Consider the following 20,045-nt stretch of genomic DNA (forward strand, 5'->3'; position numbering starts at 1 on the left):
CTTAGGGGTTTCAACAAGTGACCTTGGAAAGTTGTCACAACTAAATATAGAGCTGATTATTGTGATGAATGCTATTAGAAATAGCCACTTTGAAAGTTTCTCTCTAGCATATTAATTGTGGAGATGTCATCAAATCTTCTACATATGTTTACAATGGCTAGCTACAAAAGAATACAGGTTGAAGAGCTGTTCACACAGACGTGATGGAGGGTCATGCACCACTCTTCTGCTGAAGCCAGAACAATGTGTGCGGCCTTTTGCAGGGAACATGCACTTGGTTTATTCCATACACATTCACTAAAAATGCTTTCTGCTTCAAAGCACCAGAAAGTGGTACTTTTTGATAACACAAAACTTGTAACCTCCAGTTGTTCTATCAGCATTAGCTTCTGGGAAATTCTGATCTGAGCTTACAGCACAACTTTAAGAATTGTTCAAGTCCTTGCTGCATGCATATGTTTCTACGTGCTCACTTTCACTGTGGTTGAATACTTCATTTTCATTTTTCTTTGAATTTAAAAATTTGTTTTATCTTAATTATTCATGTTTTTGGTAATTTGCCTGAAAGTCCTTAGAAGGAACTGGGGTAAACATGTAGACAAATTGTTCTCCAGTTCAAGCTACCAAGTTAAAAGTAGAAACAGAAAAATGTGGGAACCCATTTTACAGATAAAGAACCTGAGGCACTGAAGTGTAGCATGACCTAAGGACAAACACAGATTTTTAAACCATAGCTGTGTGAATCTTCACAGTCCCATTTGTTTTCCTCTTCTCACAGGGACATGTGATGAGCGCACACAAACTTGCATAGTTTCATCCCGCACTGGTTTCCACTCTGTCCTCAGCTGTGCCCTCTGCCCCATTTGCAACAGAACCTAAAAAGGTAAAGAAAAAGACTGTTGATTTAGATTAGACTGTGCCCCCAGACACCTAGTGTGTTCCCACTTAGAAAACGGGTTGACGGGCACCTGGGTGACTCAGTGGGTTACAGCCTCTGCCTTCAGCTCAGGTCATGATCTCAGGGTGCTGGGATCGAGCCCACATTGGGCTCTTTGCTCGGCAGGGAGCCGGCTTACCCCCTCTCTCTGCCTGCTGCTCTGCTTACTTGTGATCTCTCCCTCTCTCTATCAGGTAAATAGATAAAATCTTAAAAAAAAAAAAAAAAAAAAAAGAAAGAAAGAAAGAAAACGGGTTGACTTGAGTTCAACTTTTCTTTTTTTTTAAAAATATTTTATTTATTTATTTGACAGAGACAGAGATCACAAGTAGGCAGAGAAGCAGGAAGAGAGAGAGGGTGAAACAGGCTCCCCACTGAGCAGAGAGCCCAATGAGGGGCTTGATTCCAGGACCCTGAGACCAGTGACCCACCCAGGAGCCCCTCAACTTTTCTTTTGCAAAATTTCAACTAGGCATCTTAACACATGCCAAATATTAAACCTTGAATTTGAAATATTTTCTGTGGATTTCTTATTGATAAGGAATGCTTGGGAGGGGATTTTTTTAATGGCAAACATTGTAACATAGCATCCAAGTTAAAGTTCCCTAGTTGGACCAGCTTTGTGAAGGAAACAAAAAATTGCATCTGCATCAGGACTATGTCAGAAACTGTGCCAAGGAAGTTCTGGAATGAATGAAGATATTACAAAGTGCCACAAGGCTAATTAGTGTGCTGAATCTTCCTGTAGAAGCAAATTTGCTGGCATCACCCCTGGGTCCTAATTTGAGAATGACCTCAAGTCATACTCCCCAAGGTACTATTAAAGAAATACCATACTGAGGAGGACTTTTGATAGATGAATAAAATAAATATTTATTCTCTCCGTACATAAATAAGTTTATTTCTTTAACTGTTAAAGCTAAATTATTTATTTTTATTACAGGTTTCTTTATTACAGAGAGCCTTAATGTGTTAATGAACACTGTCAGTCTCAAAGAAAGGAAGGCAATGATCAGTTTCTCTTTAGTTTCTGTAGCCAAGGGTAAAAAGCTTCCTGAAGATTGTGCCCTACAAATCACAGTTTGTGAAATATTAAGACACATAAGAAATGATACATCACTTTACTTACTGTTATTCTAAAAAATAAAAATGTAAGTGTATAGATAGTCTTAAATGCATATTTGATTTTATGGGTGTGGAATCCTGTTGCTTGGGTTTGTACGTGGCTCTACCACTTACTAGTTGTGTGAACTGGAACAAATAATTTAGCTTTCTGTTCTTTGATTTACTCATAGGCTAAATAAGGATAATGAAAGAAGACAAATTGCAATGATAAATGTATTTAGAGCCTATAGCTGCACATTTTTCATTTTCTAATTCACGTTTTTTCTTCTCACATGAACATATGTGTGGTGTGTGCATTAACTTGGCACAGCCTCCTTCCCCTCTTCACTGCTTTCCACTGATTCTTCAAGTGTGCCCTTCTCTTTTCGAGACAGAATTGGGTTGTTTTGATGATTCCTATGTATAGAAGAGCCTAGAAAAAAAACTCAGTGAATATTAGCTAATGTACATGTGATTTATTTTTTATTAAATATATTATTATATATTATATATATGCATAAGAAATATATATGTTATGCTATAATTATAAATAACATACTATTTATATATATTTATATATATTCATTTATATGTCACTATATTATAATTCTTATATAAGTTATATATTATGGAACACATGTTATTAAATAATATTTATATATTATAATATTATAATTATATAATTATATATAAGGCATATATATTTATAAGGCATAAATATTTCTACAATCATGAATAAAATAATTTAAAAATAATTATATTTAAAAACATCTCCAAGTTGTTAACTTATATTTCACTGTTGTAACACTTATACATTAAGTATCATGCATTTTCAGTCTTATAAAATCTCTCTAGCATGCCTCTAAGGCAAGTTCCCTCAAGAGCTGGAGAAGTCTTTTGGCCAGAACCTTTGCACATTTAACGTCTATACTGTTCTGAGACTAAGTATAAGCACATGTCTCCATAGGAAGCATTTAGTAAAGAATTTGCTACCATCAGCTGAGTCCCTATAATGTGCACAATTCTTGACACCTGCTATTTCAAATCCTCATGCTAGTCTTATAAGGTCAATAATGTCACTGTCAGATAAAGAAACTGGGGCTAGAGGAAGTTTCACAGCTAGTAACACATGGAACTTGGATTATAAACCAGGACTTACTGATGTGAGAGTTCACTTCTTTGAGCTCCCTGCTGCAGCCATAGGAGCCATAGGAGCTCGGAAATCCAATCCAGACTCTCACATGGAGAGGCTAGGTGGCAAAGCAACTGAAGCACACCAACCAGATTAAGGGCAGCAAAACACGGAATCAGGAATTATCCCAATGAATCTGAATACTCCATGCCATCTTCTATGTTTAATGTAAAATGTGAGAAAAATGAAAGGATTATTTTCCCAATTTTCTATTCATTAGATTTTTGAAAATGTCTGTTTAACTTCTCCCCATAAATCAATATCAATGGTATGTCTTAGCTTAACCATGAGGCTTGCTTACTCAGTTGTATTGTTATGTGAGGTTGCACAGACATACATTTAGCACGTTTTCTTAAGAGGAAATAAAATATTTCATATTTTACTTCATTAGTCTCCTCAGTACTCCTATAATTTCTAAGGAAGTATTCACTTATACATACGAATCAGGTACACTGGATTCAGAAAGAGCGGCATCAGTAGAAGCTTTAATTTGTCAAGTTGACAAGGGCATTTCCTTGTTCATGATGCCATATCTAAAACTCAGGCTTTCTTTAGTGGTCACAAATCACTAAATGAGATTATAATGAATAAGGTTTGGACATGGAAGAGATTATCATGTTTTCAAACTATGTATTACCTAGGTGCTCATTTTACAATATTTACCAAATACCTACTACATGCAGGCATTGTTTGAAGGGCTTTAGATACAGCAAAGGACAAAACAGGAAAAAATCCCTGCATGTGTAAGACTTACATTCAAATGGGAAAAAAGATAATAAACTGGTGAATTACACAGACACACCCTTTACATACACCACACCACCTTACATATAAAGGTGATAAATGCTGTGGAGAAAATGAAAGCAGAAAAGAAGAGGAAATACAGTTCAAACAAAGGGAAGTCTGATTTTTAAATAGCGTGGTCAGGAAAAATCACTGTGAGAAGTCGTTTCCTTTTTAGATTTTTTCCTTTTCTTTCCTTTTTCTTTCTTTCTTTCTTTTTTTTTTTTTCTTTTTGTTGCTCTTGTTTTGTGATTTTTTGTTTTTAAAATTTGAAGGTGGTCAAGCGCAACCCATGCTGGTGTTGGCCAGGACTATTCCTGGCAGGAGAAATGATTGCAAAGATGGGCATGTACCTTGTGTGCCAGAGGAATAACAGAGAAATCAGTGGGGCAGAATGAGTTCGTGGTGAGGATCCCAGGAACAAATGAGATCAGACAGTTAATAGAAGCCCAGCTCTTACTGGTCTGGAAGAAAGTTCTAACGATTTTGGTTTTGGCTGAGAGAAGATAAGCTATCTAGTAGTAGGTTATCTGGCAAAGACTTTGAGAAGAATTATGTGATAAGATTTTTATTTTAAAAGACCACTGTGGACCTTTTTTATCTAATTTATAAAAAGCTGCAGAAGACTGGCCTACAGATCTTATAATGACAAGAAGATATTTCATCAGAAGGCAGAAAACACAAAGAATCATAAATGAGCTAAATTTCCGAATGGGTGAGGCTGTTCTTAGGAGTCTAGAGACCCATGGATGCTTTATCACTGGTTCATAGCTAGAAGGAACAATCATAAAAGAGGGAATTGAAGAAAAAACCCACCTTCAAATGACACCATGAGGCCTAGTATGAGGAATGAGAGTTCCCAGATATCCTACCACGTAGTGAATCAACAACAATCAGCACTCCCTGCCCCCCTCACCTCACCATGGGCCTTCCACGACAGGCAGCAGTACAGAAAAGACTCAGGAATAAGTGATAAAGTCCATAGAATTTCTCCCAAAACATCCAAGACCATTGCTTGGTGCTGAGCAGCAGCCTAATGAAGGGTTTTAAAATAACTATGGTAAATATATAATAAAACCAAGTGGAAAATAAAAGTGATATATAGGATCAGATAAGGAGTCTCAGCAACTCAAGGAAAACTACAAAAAGTAAGTAATGGCAATTTTAGAATTTAAAAAATACATTAGAAATTAATAGTCATTTGGTAGATTTGACCATAATCCAGACACAACAAAGGAAAGGATCAGGAACTAACATATAAAGACCCAAATAGATTTTAAAGAACCAAACAGACCATCTGAGACTTGTAGGAGAGTATTAAATGGTCTAACATACTTGCAATTGAAGTCCTAGTAGGAGATGTGAGAGGGATAGAGATATAACTTTTTGTTTTGTTTTGTTTTGTTTTAAATGATGAAGAAAATAAACCCACAGATCTAAGAACAGCAATAAACTCCAAACAGGAGAAATACTACTTAGACACATCAGAGACAAACTGTTGAAGACCTAAGATAAAATGAAAATCTATAAATCAACCAAGCAATTTGACACATGACATTCAGGAAAACAAAAATAAAGATGTCTAGGGGAACCTGGGTGGCTTGGTTAAGTGTCTGCCTTCAGCTCAGGTCATGATCCCAGGGTCCTGGGATCAAGCCCCACATTGGGCTCCCTGATCAGAAGGAAGCTTGCTTCTCCCTCTCCCACTCCCCCTGCTTGTGTTCCCTCTCTTACTGGGACTCTCTGTCAAATAAACAAATAAATATAAAATCTTAAAATTAAAAAAAAAAAAAAAAAGATGTCTGTCTTCTACTCAGAAATAGTAGAAGCCCAAAGGCAGTGGCAGGGAATTTCACCTAAGGCAAGAAACATTCAATGTATAGCCAGTGGACATGTTTTCAAAAATAAGGTGATATAAAATTATTTTATGGCAGACAAAGACCAAATAAATTAATTTTCAGGCTAAAGAAGGGAAATCATATGTACATGTGAATTAATGTGGATGAAACATATGACAAAATTCAAAATATATTATAATGAACAACTCTCCACAAATTAGGAATAGAGAGAAATCATCTTCATTTTCTGAAGAGTCTTTACAAAATTCTAATGATAGCCTACTCCTTAATGACAAAAGACTGAATCCTTTCTTTCTAAGACTAGGAACACAGTAACGATGCTTGCTCTCATCATTTTCATTTGACACAGTACTGACATTTCTAGTCATTGCATTAAGGTAATAAAAATTAAAAGCCTACATATTAGAAAGGAAGAAGCAAAGTACTACTTCTATTTATAGATGACTTCAATGTCTGTATGAAAAATCCAAAAGAATCTCTTAAAAACAAATCCTAGAATGAATACATGAGGTTGGTTAGGTCATAGCATCCAAGACCAATACACAAACATTAGACTCATTTCTATATACTAAAAATAAACATGTGAAAATCAAATTAAAAAACAAAATACCATTTATAATCATTATACAAAAATGGAATAGCCAGGTACACCCTTAATAAAACATGTATAAGATATGCATGTTGAAAAATATGAAATGCTGTTAAAAGAAAGAAAAGGCCTAAATAAATGGAGAAACATTATGTTAATAGGTTGAAAGACTCAACATAGTGCCAATTCTCTCCCACATTATTTATAAACTTAAAACAATTTCTACTAAGATGCCAGTAAGATGGTTTTCTTTTGCAGAGAAAAACAAGTTTCTGATTATGTTTCTATGAAAAGGCATTAGAATTCATATAAAATATATATGAGAAGGCACTACAGTAACTAAAAAAAAAAAAATCTTGTAAAAGGAGAGTAAAGTGAGAAAAATCACTCTACCCTTATGGAGGAGCTAATATATATATCTAGACTAATTACATAGTGTAGTCTTGGTAGAGGGAGAGGGGCTGCAGTCAGTGCAACAGAACAGAGAACCCAACAATAGACCCACCTAAATCTGTCCAGCTGTGTTTTGACAAAGGTACAAAGGCAATTCAGTAGAATAAAGATACCCTTTTTCAGGAAGTGGTGCTGGAGCAACCAAAGGTCCATAGGGAAGAAAGAGCTTTTGTGGAGAGGTTAGGCCAAAAGCCTGAATGCGGAGGATGCAAGAGAGAACAAGGGAAAGATGTTTGCAAAACCCCAAGAACAAAATATTGTTTGGAACATAAGTATCATAAGGACCAGAAAGAATTATGAGAGTGGCAGGAAAAAGCAGTCCGGGTCAAGAAAGTAACATTAACACACAACCTTTGTTCTCACTTAGAAAGGGATTATAGATACCAGTCCTTTGTATTCATTAAAAGTCATGCCTATAATCCATCTAATTAATAGAAGCTATTTGCTTCTACAAATTTCTGTTATTGCACATTGTCATTATAATTGGATTTTTACTACTTTTAGCTGATCTTCTCTTCTGATATACTAAAATATTATTTAATAACCTGTACTGTGGTTTTCCTCGTCACAGTTCCAATGTCTAGTAACTGCCAAGCATATAGCTGGAACTGGAGAAATATTCATTAAATGCAATTAAACTAAATGAAGCCAAGTTACTAAATGGCTTGATTTCAGTTTTAAAGCCATTGCTCTCATGCTCTTTACCCCTGAAACTTTGCTTAAGCAATTTCCCCCCAGACTCTCTCCAAATGAGTCTAACTTCAGCCACAGGTCCCACTCCTTCTATGCTATTTGGATGCAAGTTCAAATTAACTCTTCCAGATTCATCTCTTGTAGTTACTAACAAGCTTCATTGCATGGTTTTCTCTGTGAAATGTAGTACTTATCTCTCCAATTGATATATTACTTCTGGAACATCTCTAGAGTTCCCATAACCTTTAGATTTTGTTCGTTGATAGATTATATGTTCCCAGAGAGGGAACATAAATCTCCTATTTCTTCTGTTCCTTTGTGTTCATCCTTATTTCTAGCATTTCTTCAAATGTGAAGTCAATGCTGTGGTTATTCCATTCATGTACTAGATTGTATTTGACTCTATAATATTCCAAACCCTGAAACTAATGAAATAGATTTGCTTCTTGGATAATTTACCGTAGCAATGATATTTTCAGTCTAGATTTCTACAGCTTATCTTCACTAGATCATCCACTTAGTACATGACATTTCTAATAGTTACTTATAATCTGGTTAAGATATGTAGTGTTAATACAGGTGTTTTTTTCTTCTTCTTTTTGTTCCTAACCACATGTCTCTGGTTGAGTAGAATTAGCTGTGGGGTGTTTAAGCCAATGGGTCAACAATGGCATGGAGTCCTTTCTAGGGAGAGCGTATCTCAATGAATGTTTGAATTGTTTATGGATAAACTTTTGCTTATCATCAAATAGGCAAGATAAATAAAGTAAGAGCTCATTATGTCTACATAGTAACTAATAGCATTTATGAGCTATATGTTTGTATTTTGAGATGGTTGATGAGAATCCAGACAGTGAATGCAGAGAGTACTTCAGGAGAGAGCAAGATCCATATGAGGAAAAAGTGATAATTTTGACCTCAAAAAAAATTAAAAATTCTTGCTCTGTGACTGATCCCATTAAACAGACAAAAGCAAGCTTAAAGAGTAGGAGAAAATATTTGCAAACTAGATATCCGGCAAAAAAGCTTAGTAATTAAAATGCATAAAGAACTCCAAAAACTCAAAAGTATTAAAAAAAAAAAGAAAAAATAATCCACAAAATTCCAATTAGGAAATGAAAAAAAATACATAAACAAACCTTTCATGAAAGAGGAAATACAGTTGATGAATAAACACATAAAAAATGTTCAATGATGTTGGCTATCAGCATTGGCTACAATGAGATATCACTAAACACCTATCAAAATGGCTTTTTAAAAATAGTGATAACCAAATGTTGCCAAGGATGAGGAAGATCTTTATCACTCATGCATTGTTTAGTTGCACCAAAATAGGGGAGCCTGGGTGGCTCTTTGGGTTAAAGCCTCTGCCTTTTGCTCAGGTCATGATCTCAGGGTTCTGGGATCAAGCTCCGAATGGGGCTCTCTGCTCAGCAGGGAGCCCGTTTCCCCCTCTCTCAGCCTGCCTCTCTGCCTACTTGTGATCTCTGTCTGTCAAATAAATAAATAAAATCTTAAAAAAAAAGAAAAGATGCGCCAAAATAAATTCTTAGTGAATCTAGTATTTGCAAAAAAAAAAAAAAAAAAAATCTTATATAAGCCTTTAGAAAAAAATTCTAATTATTTTGTTCCTTAGGTATCAGAAAGCAAGAGAAGGAACCAAAAATGTACAAAGCACAAACTATCAAATTTGACTATATTAAAATAAAATGAAAGACAAAGAGATTGCTTTATCTCTCTAGAAAAAAAAACCCTAAAATTGTGAATAGACAAGACATGCAACTCATTTGCACATAATATGAACAAGAAAGTAGCCAAAAATACATGAAAATGTAGCTTCACAGAAGTACTGGAAATATAAATTAAAATGATTCGACATCAATGTTCGCGCCTCATATATTTTGCTTTTGGTTCTATATATTCTCTGATTTTTCCACATGGACATCCACTTAGCTTCTTGGTACACGCAAAAACAAAAACAAAAACAAAAAAACACCCAGGTATATGAAGAAGTTAGCACTCATGTCATGGACATGTGACCGTGGGCAATAGGAACTGGTAGATAAATGGTCCTTTTTCTGTTAACTGGCTGGGTAATTCTTGGTTGCGTTCTCTATAGATTCTCTAGTAGGATCTAGACATAGCTGCCCACAGGGGTAATCAGCTGGATAGCATATATAGATAAACTTCTTATACATAAGGCTTTTTCTCCGTCTGCTTTTTTCAGGAAACTTAGCAAAGATATCTGTCTTTATTATAAAGCAACATACATTAGTTTTATGACTATAAAGTCATTTAATCAGTTATAAAATTATCTATATATTTCATTCAACACAAAATATTTCTCGAATGCCTGTAAGTCTGGAATTATGTTATGCATGGATCTAACAGTAAGCAAAACTAAAAAAAAAAATAAAAAAACAACAAGGGAACTTTATCTTCTAAGAGTGTATAGTCTAGTGGTAAAAGTGTGTATTTAGCAAAAAATCACACAAAACAAATTAGAATATGTGCAAAGCAAGTACGAGGGGTTATAGGCTGGTTAAGTAAGGATAACAGATCTAGTCATGGGGACCAAGGAAGGTTTCTCTGAAAAAGTGGTGATTGGCTGGACAGAAACCCAAGGAAGAGTAGGGATTATTGAGGCAATGAATATATGGTTAGGGGAAGAAAGGACATTCTAGAAAGAAGAGCAGGGGCAAAGATTTGGAGGCTGAAGTATTAATGAAACATATATCATGAACATACAAAACATGAAACAAACAAAAATATACAAACAAAGCATATGCGGCTAGGTATCAAGAGGAAGCTTTGTGCAACTTGACACTAGGGACATAGGGACAATGTCAGGTGATTCTGTGGGCCACATTAATGACTTTTTTTTTTTTTAAATCCCAAGAGTCATGAAATTGAAGGAAGCATATTTTTTAGTAAAGAATTGAAATTATCGATTTCTGTTTTCAGAAGATCATTCTATTATGGCTAATATTCATTGAGAATTTACTCTATGCCAAACACTATGTGTGTGTTACATTTTGGGTGCTCATAATTTCCCTACAGGTTTTGCATTGTTATCCACACTGTAAGAGTGAGGAAATTGAGGAGTAGAGCAAATTATCTTGTCCAAGCTCACACGGTGAAAGTATGGCAGAGCAAACCCCAGTAGTCAGACTTTAGCACTCTTACTGTGAATGCCCAAACTGAACTGCCCCTACAATGTGAGAAGGAGAGAGTGAAACAGTAGATGTGGGGACCCAGTTAGAAGGCTATTCCTGCCATCCAGCGAAGGGAGGTACAAGGTCGGTTTATGTGATCAAAGTGAGATGGACAGAAATGGATGGATATATTATGATTCTCAACTGGAAGAAACTTTGCTCTCTATTCCCAAACCAGGATATTCAGCAATGTCTGGAGTACTTTTGGTTGTGAGAACATGGGAGGACCTCTAGTGGTAGAGGTCAGGATTGAGGCTACACCTCCTACAATGCATAGAACCCCACAACAAAGAATTATCCAACCCAAAGGATCAATGGTGTCTAGGTTGAAAACCCTAGTATAAAAATATCTGGGGAGAAAAACTGATAAAACTTGATGGTGAATGGGGGGAGGGTTGTGGGATGAGAGAGCAAGAGGTGGATAGGTTTTGTGGGATGAGAGAACAAGTGATATCAGGGATATTGTGTAACAGAAAAACTGTCACAACACTGTAGGGAACACAGCAAACATACTGGGTTTGAAGGAATTTAAATTGAGTAGTCAGCCAAAGAGAGGTATCATGTGATCACTAGGTTTTAATTAATTATAGGGCACAAAAGAGAATTCTGCATTAGAGACATATATTTTAAGTTATCTGTGTGTAGACAACATTTGAAATCATGAACACAAATAATGTTTTCAAGGGTTAGAATATAGGCTAAAAGAAAATAATGCCTTAGGACTGAGTCTTTTTTTTTTTTTTAAAGATTTTATTTATTTATTTGAGAGATGGAGATCACAATTAGGCAGAGAGGCAGGCAGAGAGAGAGGAGGAAACAGGCTTCCTACCGAGCAGAGAGCCCAATGTGGGGCTCTATCCCAGGACCCTGGGATCATGACCCAAGCCAAAGGCAGAGGCTTTAACCCACTGAGTCACCCAGGCACCCCATAGGACTGAGTCTTGAAGAAGTCCAATGTTTAGTGGTCTTTTACTGCAGGAAAAAAAAAAGATGAGCAAGAAAGAGAGAGAGTAAATGGAGAGAGAGAGGGAGGGAGATATCAGAGAAGTAGTAATAAAAACAAAATATTGTGGTATTTAAGAAGTTAAGGGCATATAATTTTTAAAATAATAGTGCTTAGAAGTTAAATAAGGTAAGTGGGGGAAAAAGTCTGTTTCAAGTATATGGATGTAATTGGGTTCTAATTGAGAACTAATTTGGAATAAGAGTTTTTTGGATTGCAGTGGAGTTAGACATATCCCCAGCACACACATACACACACATGCACACACATCCTCACACAGATCATTGTCCCCCGCCCAAAAAATCTAAATAGCTTACTGAATACTATGTAGCTTACCATGTTCTAGGCGCTATAAATGCAAAATGATAAATGTTTACTCAAATAGCACAAGGTGTTTGTTGGTAACCCCTTTTCAGAGATGACATGAAGATTTAGTGATGTTAGGTGATCTGTCAGAGGCCACATAAAAGGCATAATCTGGTTCCTAACCCAAGACATACAGTCTCCAATGCCCATATTCTTTCTCTTAAATAGAACAATAAGGAAAAGCTCCAAACTCAGTGGCATCTGTGTATGTTGACTTTAATCTTATTTACAAAATTTGGATTCATCTCACTCTGATACAAAATTGTTTTCACGTGTTTTCTTCCTTTTTATAAGCAAGGTGGACCATGGGGCTATTAATCATTGCTGCAACAGATAAAGCTGACGTGTAAAAACCAATCTCCATTATTCATTTGGAACCACATTGTGGACTGAGATACTGTATCACCGAAGGAAACAGATGGTCCATGTTCCTGGTAAAAATACTTTACAAAGGCATTCCTGTCTGCAGTTCACAGGTTCTGAATCCATTCCTATCAAATGTGATACTCACAAGGTCATCACATACAGCTGGTCTTTAATGACTTTGCAATAGAAAATACAACACATTTGTAAATGACAGTAGAAAAAAACACAGCAAGTTTAGATATGAGAATCAAATAAATATAGTATATTCTGATTTCAGATATAACAATGAGAATAGCTAATGAAATGAATAAAATCTGTTCTATAATTCTTCCTAACCGCCCTCTGTTTATCCAACTGCCCCCTTTTAAAAATTTCTTTTTCCATTTTTAAAATTTTATTTTATTTTTTTCAGTGTTCCAAAATTCATTGTTTTGCACCATACCCAGTGCTCCATGCAGTATGTGCCCTCCACGATACCCAACTGGCCCCCTTTTGTTTAAGTTCCACCATTTAGTTTAAAATACTTTTTTAGGGGTGCCTGGGTGGCTCAGTGGGTTAAGCCGCTGCCTTCGGCTCAGGTCATGATCTCAGGGTCCTGGGATCGAGTCCCGCATCGGGCTCTCTGCTCAGCAGGGAGCCTGCTTCCTTCTCTCTTTCTCTCTGCCTGCCTCTCAGTGTACTTGTAATTTCTCTCTGTCAAATAAATAAATAAAATCTTTTTTTTAAAAAAAGACTTTTTTTAAAAATGCTAATCATACTACTCTGCTGACCTGTTTAAAATCTTTAGATGACTTCCCATCACCTACAGGGGGGTAATTTTGAGCAAGCTACTTAAACTCTCTCTAACAAGTTCAAGATTACAAAGTTAATAAAGTGACTGAGTTGGGAGTAAATCCCATGACATCAGCCTTCTGCTTTAGCTTTCAACCATGAAGTTGTAATAATTTTCTAAAACAGGAGCTGGTAAACTATGTTCCGAGGACCAAATCCAGGCTACCACTTGTTTTTTACATCCACATGCTAACAAACTTCTCTACATTTATAAATAATTGAAAAACAAGTTATAAGAAAATGAAATTTCATAACATGTGAAAGTTACATGAAATTCTAATATCAGAGTCCATGAAAAATGTCTTCTAGGAACACAGCCATGACCATATTTTATGTATTGCCTATGGCTCCTTTCATGCAACAACAGAGCTGAGTAGTCACAGCAGAGATTGCTTAGCCCACAAAATCTAAAATGTTTAGTATCTGGTCCTTCATAGAAAAGAGTATGCCCACATCCAAATTAACAACTAGCATCAGGGAAGAAGGAAGTAGAAAGCTAGAAAGATAAGTAGAGTGAAGTTAGCACAGGTCAAATTGCTTCATCCAGAAATTTGGACTGAAAATAAATATGCTTTATACATTAAAATATATTCTTTTGAATTTTAATCTTTCTTAAATTGAATTGCCTAAAATACATAGATGGAAGTATATAATGTATATAATGTATATAATATATACATAATGTATATAATAATGTTGCATACTGTGGTTAAACATGTCTAAATTATGCATGGATAATCAATTGGGTGTATTTTTGCTGTGCTATATCTTTTGCCCTTAAAGCATTATTCTTTTTCCCTCAAAACTTCTCCTTTACTATTTCATTAACACTATTTTTTTTCAAAATTTATTTTAGCCATCATCTTCTCTAGGAAGGTATCCCTGACACACTCCTTCCCTTCCTATTAGGCACCCCTTTTATAAGCTCTCGTAGCTTATGCTACTATATGATAGACATTTTCAAATTGTTTTGTCATGATTGATTTTCATAAGTGAACTGAAAGCCTTGGAGTCTTCTTTTTTCTTTTCTTTTCTTTTCTTTTTTTTTTTTTTTTTATCCCTTGTGCCTAAGACATTACCTAGCATGTAGTAGACACTTACTAATACAAATTTGTGAATTAATATTCAAGAAATGCCACACACATCTTCCATCTCATGTGATACTACTTTCCCTCAAGGCAAAGACTGGGGTCTTTTTTTATGTAATATTGCTGGAAATGTCAGAGAGTCTTAGTGATCTGCTCACACCTTTGGGAAAACTAGGAGCCTCTTGGGAAAAGATGTGGTATGTATATATACAATGGGATATTGTTCAACCATAAAAAGAATGAAATCCCGCCATTTGAAACAACATGGATGGAACCAGAGCATGTTATGCTAAGTGAATTAAGTCAGACAGGAAAAAGATAAATCATATGATTTCAGTTCTATGCAAAATGTAGAAAACAAACAAATGAACAGGAGAAACAGAGAAAGACTCATAGATATATAGAACAAACTGGTGCTTGCAAGAGGGGAAAAAGGGTGAGTTGGTGGGGGAAATAGGGAAAGGGGATTAAAAGGTACAAAATTATGATACTATCATATGATCTCCCTGATATGAGGAAGTGGTGATACAACATGGAGGCTTAAGTGGGTAGAAGAAGAATAAATGAAACAAGATGGGATTGGGAGGGAGACAAACCATAAGTGACTCTTAATCTCACGAAACAAACTGAGGGTTGCCGGGGGGAGGGGGTTTGGGAGAAGGGGGTGGGATTATGGACATTGGGGAGGGTATGTGATTTGGTGAGTGCTGTGAAGTGTGTAAACCTGGTGATTCACAGACCTGTACCCCTGGGGATAAAAATATATGTTTATAAAAAATAAAAAATTAAAAAAAAAAAATTTAAAAAAAAAAAAAAAAAGGTACAAAATTCCCATTATGCAGTAAGTAAGACACAGGGTTGCAGTATACAGCATAGAGAATATAGTTAATAATATCATAACAGGGGCGCCTGGGTGGCTCAGTGGGTTAAGCCGCTGCCTTCGGCTCAGGTCATGATCCCAGGGTCCTGGGATCAAGCCCCGCATCGGGCTCTCTGCTCAGCAGGGAGCCTGCTTCCTCCTCTCTCTCTTCCTGCCTCTCTGCCTGTTTGTGATCTCTCTCTGTCAAATAAATAAATAAAATCTTAAAAAAAATAATATCATAACAACTTTGGTAACAGATGGTAGCTAGATTTATAATAGTGATCACTTCATAATGTACCTAAGTAAACTATATTGGACTTCTGAAACTAGTAAAATATTAGGTCAGTCAACTTCAATAAAAAATGTAGTCACCAAAAGCTTATCACATAGGGGATAAAATAAATACCTAGAAAAGTGCTTGAGATATCATAGGCATTCAATATATATGTGGCAAGTGGATTTTTGAGTCAACAGATCACTAATAAGGGATATAGTAGAGTTACCATAGGGTATCACGAAAGTTTAGGTACAAAGGGCATCTTATGAAAGTCTATAATTAAAAATATAATAATTCTTCTTATTATTAACATTTTCTGACTGCTTTCTTGGAGCCAAGCACCATGTTAAGTGTCTTAAATGCATTTCTTGAATTCTTGCAACATATCTATGAGGCAGGTACCACATTACCAATGATTTATTTTTCTTTTTTTTTTTTTTTAAGATTTATTTAATTGAGAGGAAGAGAGAGTGTTTGGTGTGGGTGAGAGGGCAGAGGGAGAGAAGCTCAAGCAGACTCCCTGTTGAGTGCAGAGCCCGACATGGGGCTGGATCTCACTACCTATGTGATCATGAGCTGAACCAAAACCAAGAGTCAGAGGATTAACCATCTGGCACCCAGGAGCCCCGCAGATAGCTTATAATTCATGGCACACATACTGCCCTTTCTGTTTGTGTCTTTCTGGCTACTGCCTTCAACACGAAGCACTTATTCTCCATATATCTTAAACCTATGCTCCTGAGAAATATTTTCGTTTCATTTAAACATAATCCTCTTTCCTTTACTTACGTTTGGCCAAGTTCTTCATTCAGGGCCTCTTCATAAGCTCTTGCTCATCCTACAGATTGGCTGCAGAGCTCTCTGTGGAAGAGATCAATGAATATGTTTTTTCATTTACCCATTATTTCACTCAAATACCACATATTTAGCTTTTAAATGCCAGACAGTGGGAATTCAGAAATTAAAAAAAAAAAAAGTCCTTCATAGCCATGGCCTTCCTAAACTCATAAGCAGTCAATATGGTAGTAGGTGTTTTGACTGAGGCGTCATGGATCACAGCTCACAACAGAAAGTGTGCCTAGGCTAGCCTGAAAGGCCATGGAAGTCTTTATGGAAGCCACAGGATCTGAGTAAAAGAGTATCAGAGGAAATGAAGGGTATTGGGGGTAGTGCCAGGAACCAAGACAACAGCACTAGCAATAGCACAGAGGCATGAGCCAGTCTCATGTAGAAGTCCTTGTAGTTTATTGGCCATGGAGTGAGAAAGGAGAGCAGTGGGAAGGAGCATAAGGTGTATGGGAGTAGTACCCGTGTGGCAAGCAGGGTGGCCCAGGGATCATCATGTCATGTGGGGGATGATCATTTTATGCAATTTTGTGTTTTGCTGCCCTGGTAAATAGTCAGGGCTATGTTCCCCACATGAGACAGGAGTTCTATCTGATGTGGAAGGTGCTGAAATAGCATGAATAAAAGTGGGCAATATTATAGAAATGGGATTTGAAAGGCAAATCATTATTCTGGCATTTTGTAAGTGGTTACTTAAAAGAATGTGTTGTTTCAATGCAATGTTTTCCTTTTAACTGTGTGTGTGTGTGTGTGTGTGTGCGTGTGTGTGCAAACTTGCTACTAATTTTGTGGTTTCCTACTTTTTCTTTTTTCTCTTATTCTCATTTAGTACATCACTACAAATTGAGCAGAAATTTCAAATTGTGGGTGGAAGATTAGTCAACCGATTGAAAGGTTAAAAGATACTTTATTTTATAAATATGTGTTTTCAAAAGTTCAATTGTTAAGGAAAAAGAATAATGTCTATTAGTAAATCTGAACAAAATGTCATTCTTTGTAACAACTCGCTATTGTTTTTGAATAAAAAAGAGAACATTCTTAGGAATGAATAATAAGAGAATGGGTGAATGAGATGAATCCCCCCCCACCAAAAAATGCAGTTCTATATTTGTTAATTGTAGAGTGCCCTGAAAAGACCTGTATATAGGAAAGAGGTTTTCCAACCTCAACTCATTGGAAACTTAATTAAAATAGAAAGCTATGTAAGAGAACATTTTTACTATGTCATTTCACTCTTATAACAAACTTATAAGTTAGATCATAGTACATCTATTTCATATGTAAAAGTAGCTGAGCAAGGCCCAGAGAAGTTAACTGTCTCACCCAAGGTCAAATGAAGGTCTATCCCCAAAGTCCAGGGCTTTTTCTGGGTTGCCCAACATGCAGAGAAATTGGTTTCAGGGAGAGATACTCTGCTTTTTATAGCCACAGCTTGAATGTAAATACTATAACTTGAGGGCTTTTTGAGATTAAAAAAAAAAAGGTCTTTTTAATGTCAAAAATAAACCTTCAGCTATCAGAGGGTGCTTATGTGTGTGAAAGAACGATACCAGCACCCTGCACCTGGGTTATCAGTAGCAGCTTCATTGCACCAGAAATGGACAGAATTGAAGTCGTTTAAGAGAGAGCTTATAAATGTAGCATTGTTTTAAAGTGAACCTCCATGATTTTTTCAAAGCTTCCAGTCCATAAAATTGTATCATCTTAAAGCCATAGAAGACCTAGGTCTTCTATTCCTAATGCCATCATTTTCCTCTGCTGATGTAACCAAGAACCAGAGAAAAGGAGAAATTATGTAAATGCCTGATTTTAGTCTGTTTGGTTGAAATATGTACTAACAATTTGCTACATCTTTAATGAATCGCATGCTTAATGGCACAAGTCAAAATTGGTACTAATATTTTTATAATAGAGATAAGGACCCTGAGGCTGGAAAACTTTGGTGGCTGTCTAAGGGTTGCATATCTAGTTAGATGTTACACAACTAGTACAGTGACAAGGCTGATACTGAAACTGACCTTGCTTGGTTCTAATGTCTACCTCATCTGATTAGAATGAGGACCAGACCACAGATCATGTCACACCCTAAAGTTCTTCATCTCCTATGTCACCTGCCATATGGCAGGATGGGGCAGGAAAAATAAGCAGGGACAAGGAAAGCACATTCATAATAATCCCAGTTTATTATAATTGTGATTCCCCCTTTATTTCAAAGCTTCCACCGAATTGTATCCCTGGTGAAACGACCCCCATCCCTGCCCCTGCTCCCAAGTACAGAGAACCGTTCTGCTTACCAGTTGTCAGTTCTGTGTTTGGCTTCACTCGTGAGTCATTCCATGACCTTGATCAAACCATTAAGCTTTTCTTTATCTCAGTTTCTCCATCCATAATGTGATTATAAATAATACATCCCCCCTAACTACTTCACAGGGGTCACAAAGGCATTAATAATGTAATTATTTCTAAAGTACTTTGAAATCCTTGAGTGAAATATGATATTAAAAATATCACTGCACTCAAAATATTCCCAGACAGGCAGACTTAAATGAGAAAACTATTGCTCTCTGAGTGGAAAATATGTCTGACAGGATAACATAATTTTCCAGGAGAAAAATGCCTTTCATATAAGGGTCTCAAAACCCCTTTAGTTTTGTTTAAGGTGCTGAGACTGTGGTTTGTGCACCATGGGTAAGAAGACTCAGTGGGCTGTGCTCTTTTCTGTATGCCTTTACAACTCTACTAAAACCAGAAGAGGGAATGAGATTAAAAAGCCCCCAAACTAGGGTTATCAAATAAAATACAGGATACACAATCACATTTGAGTCCCAGATAAACAAAAAATAATATGTTATATAAGTACAGTCCAGGTATTACATGAGACATACTTACACTAAAAACAAAAACAAAACAAAAAACTTATGTGAAATTCAAATGTATTGCATGCTATTTTTGTTCTCTAAATCTGACGAGCCTACTTCAAGTCGTCCTTATTTAACTAACTTCATTATTTGTCAATCTGAATTGGTAAAAACCTTATGTGGAACGAACGCAAAGATAAATAGCCTCATTCATTTCAGATAACATAACAATGAAACAAGTGATATCAATAGTCTAAACCAAGTTGTGATTTCTGAAAGGCAAATACTGTGTTCGGATTTCCTTTATATTTCTTGGGTTTGGCATAGTTTCTGTAACATTTTAAGCAGCAGAAAAATGTTCAATAAATGAATGAATAAATGGTGGAGTGAATGAACAACTTGGATTCACTGAAGGAATTTAAGGCATTTTGGAAAATTATTGTAAAAATATATTTGGGTTATAATCAGTTACTATAATAACTCTACATGGTAGTTTCTTCTAAGATAACTAAATTAGTTTATTAAGTTGCTATCCCTACAAGATTTTATTAAACTCAGCAAACATTTATTGAAGGCCTTTTTATGTATGAAGTATTTATCTTGGTGTTAGATTTTACTATTTATTACTTATCAAGTTATTTGTTATGAATTCTGCAACAAATTTTACCATCTTCAATTATAGAAATAATTACCTTATTATAACTGCTTACTTACTTGTAATTC

Source organism: Mustela lutreola, chromosome 3 (genome assembly GCF_030435805.1).
Source record: "Mustela lutreola isolate mMusLut2 chromosome 3, mMusLut2.pri, whole genome shotgun sequence".
Classification (NCBI taxonomy): domain Eukaryota; kingdom Metazoa; phylum Chordata; class Mammalia; order Carnivora; family Mustelidae; genus Mustela; species Mustela lutreola.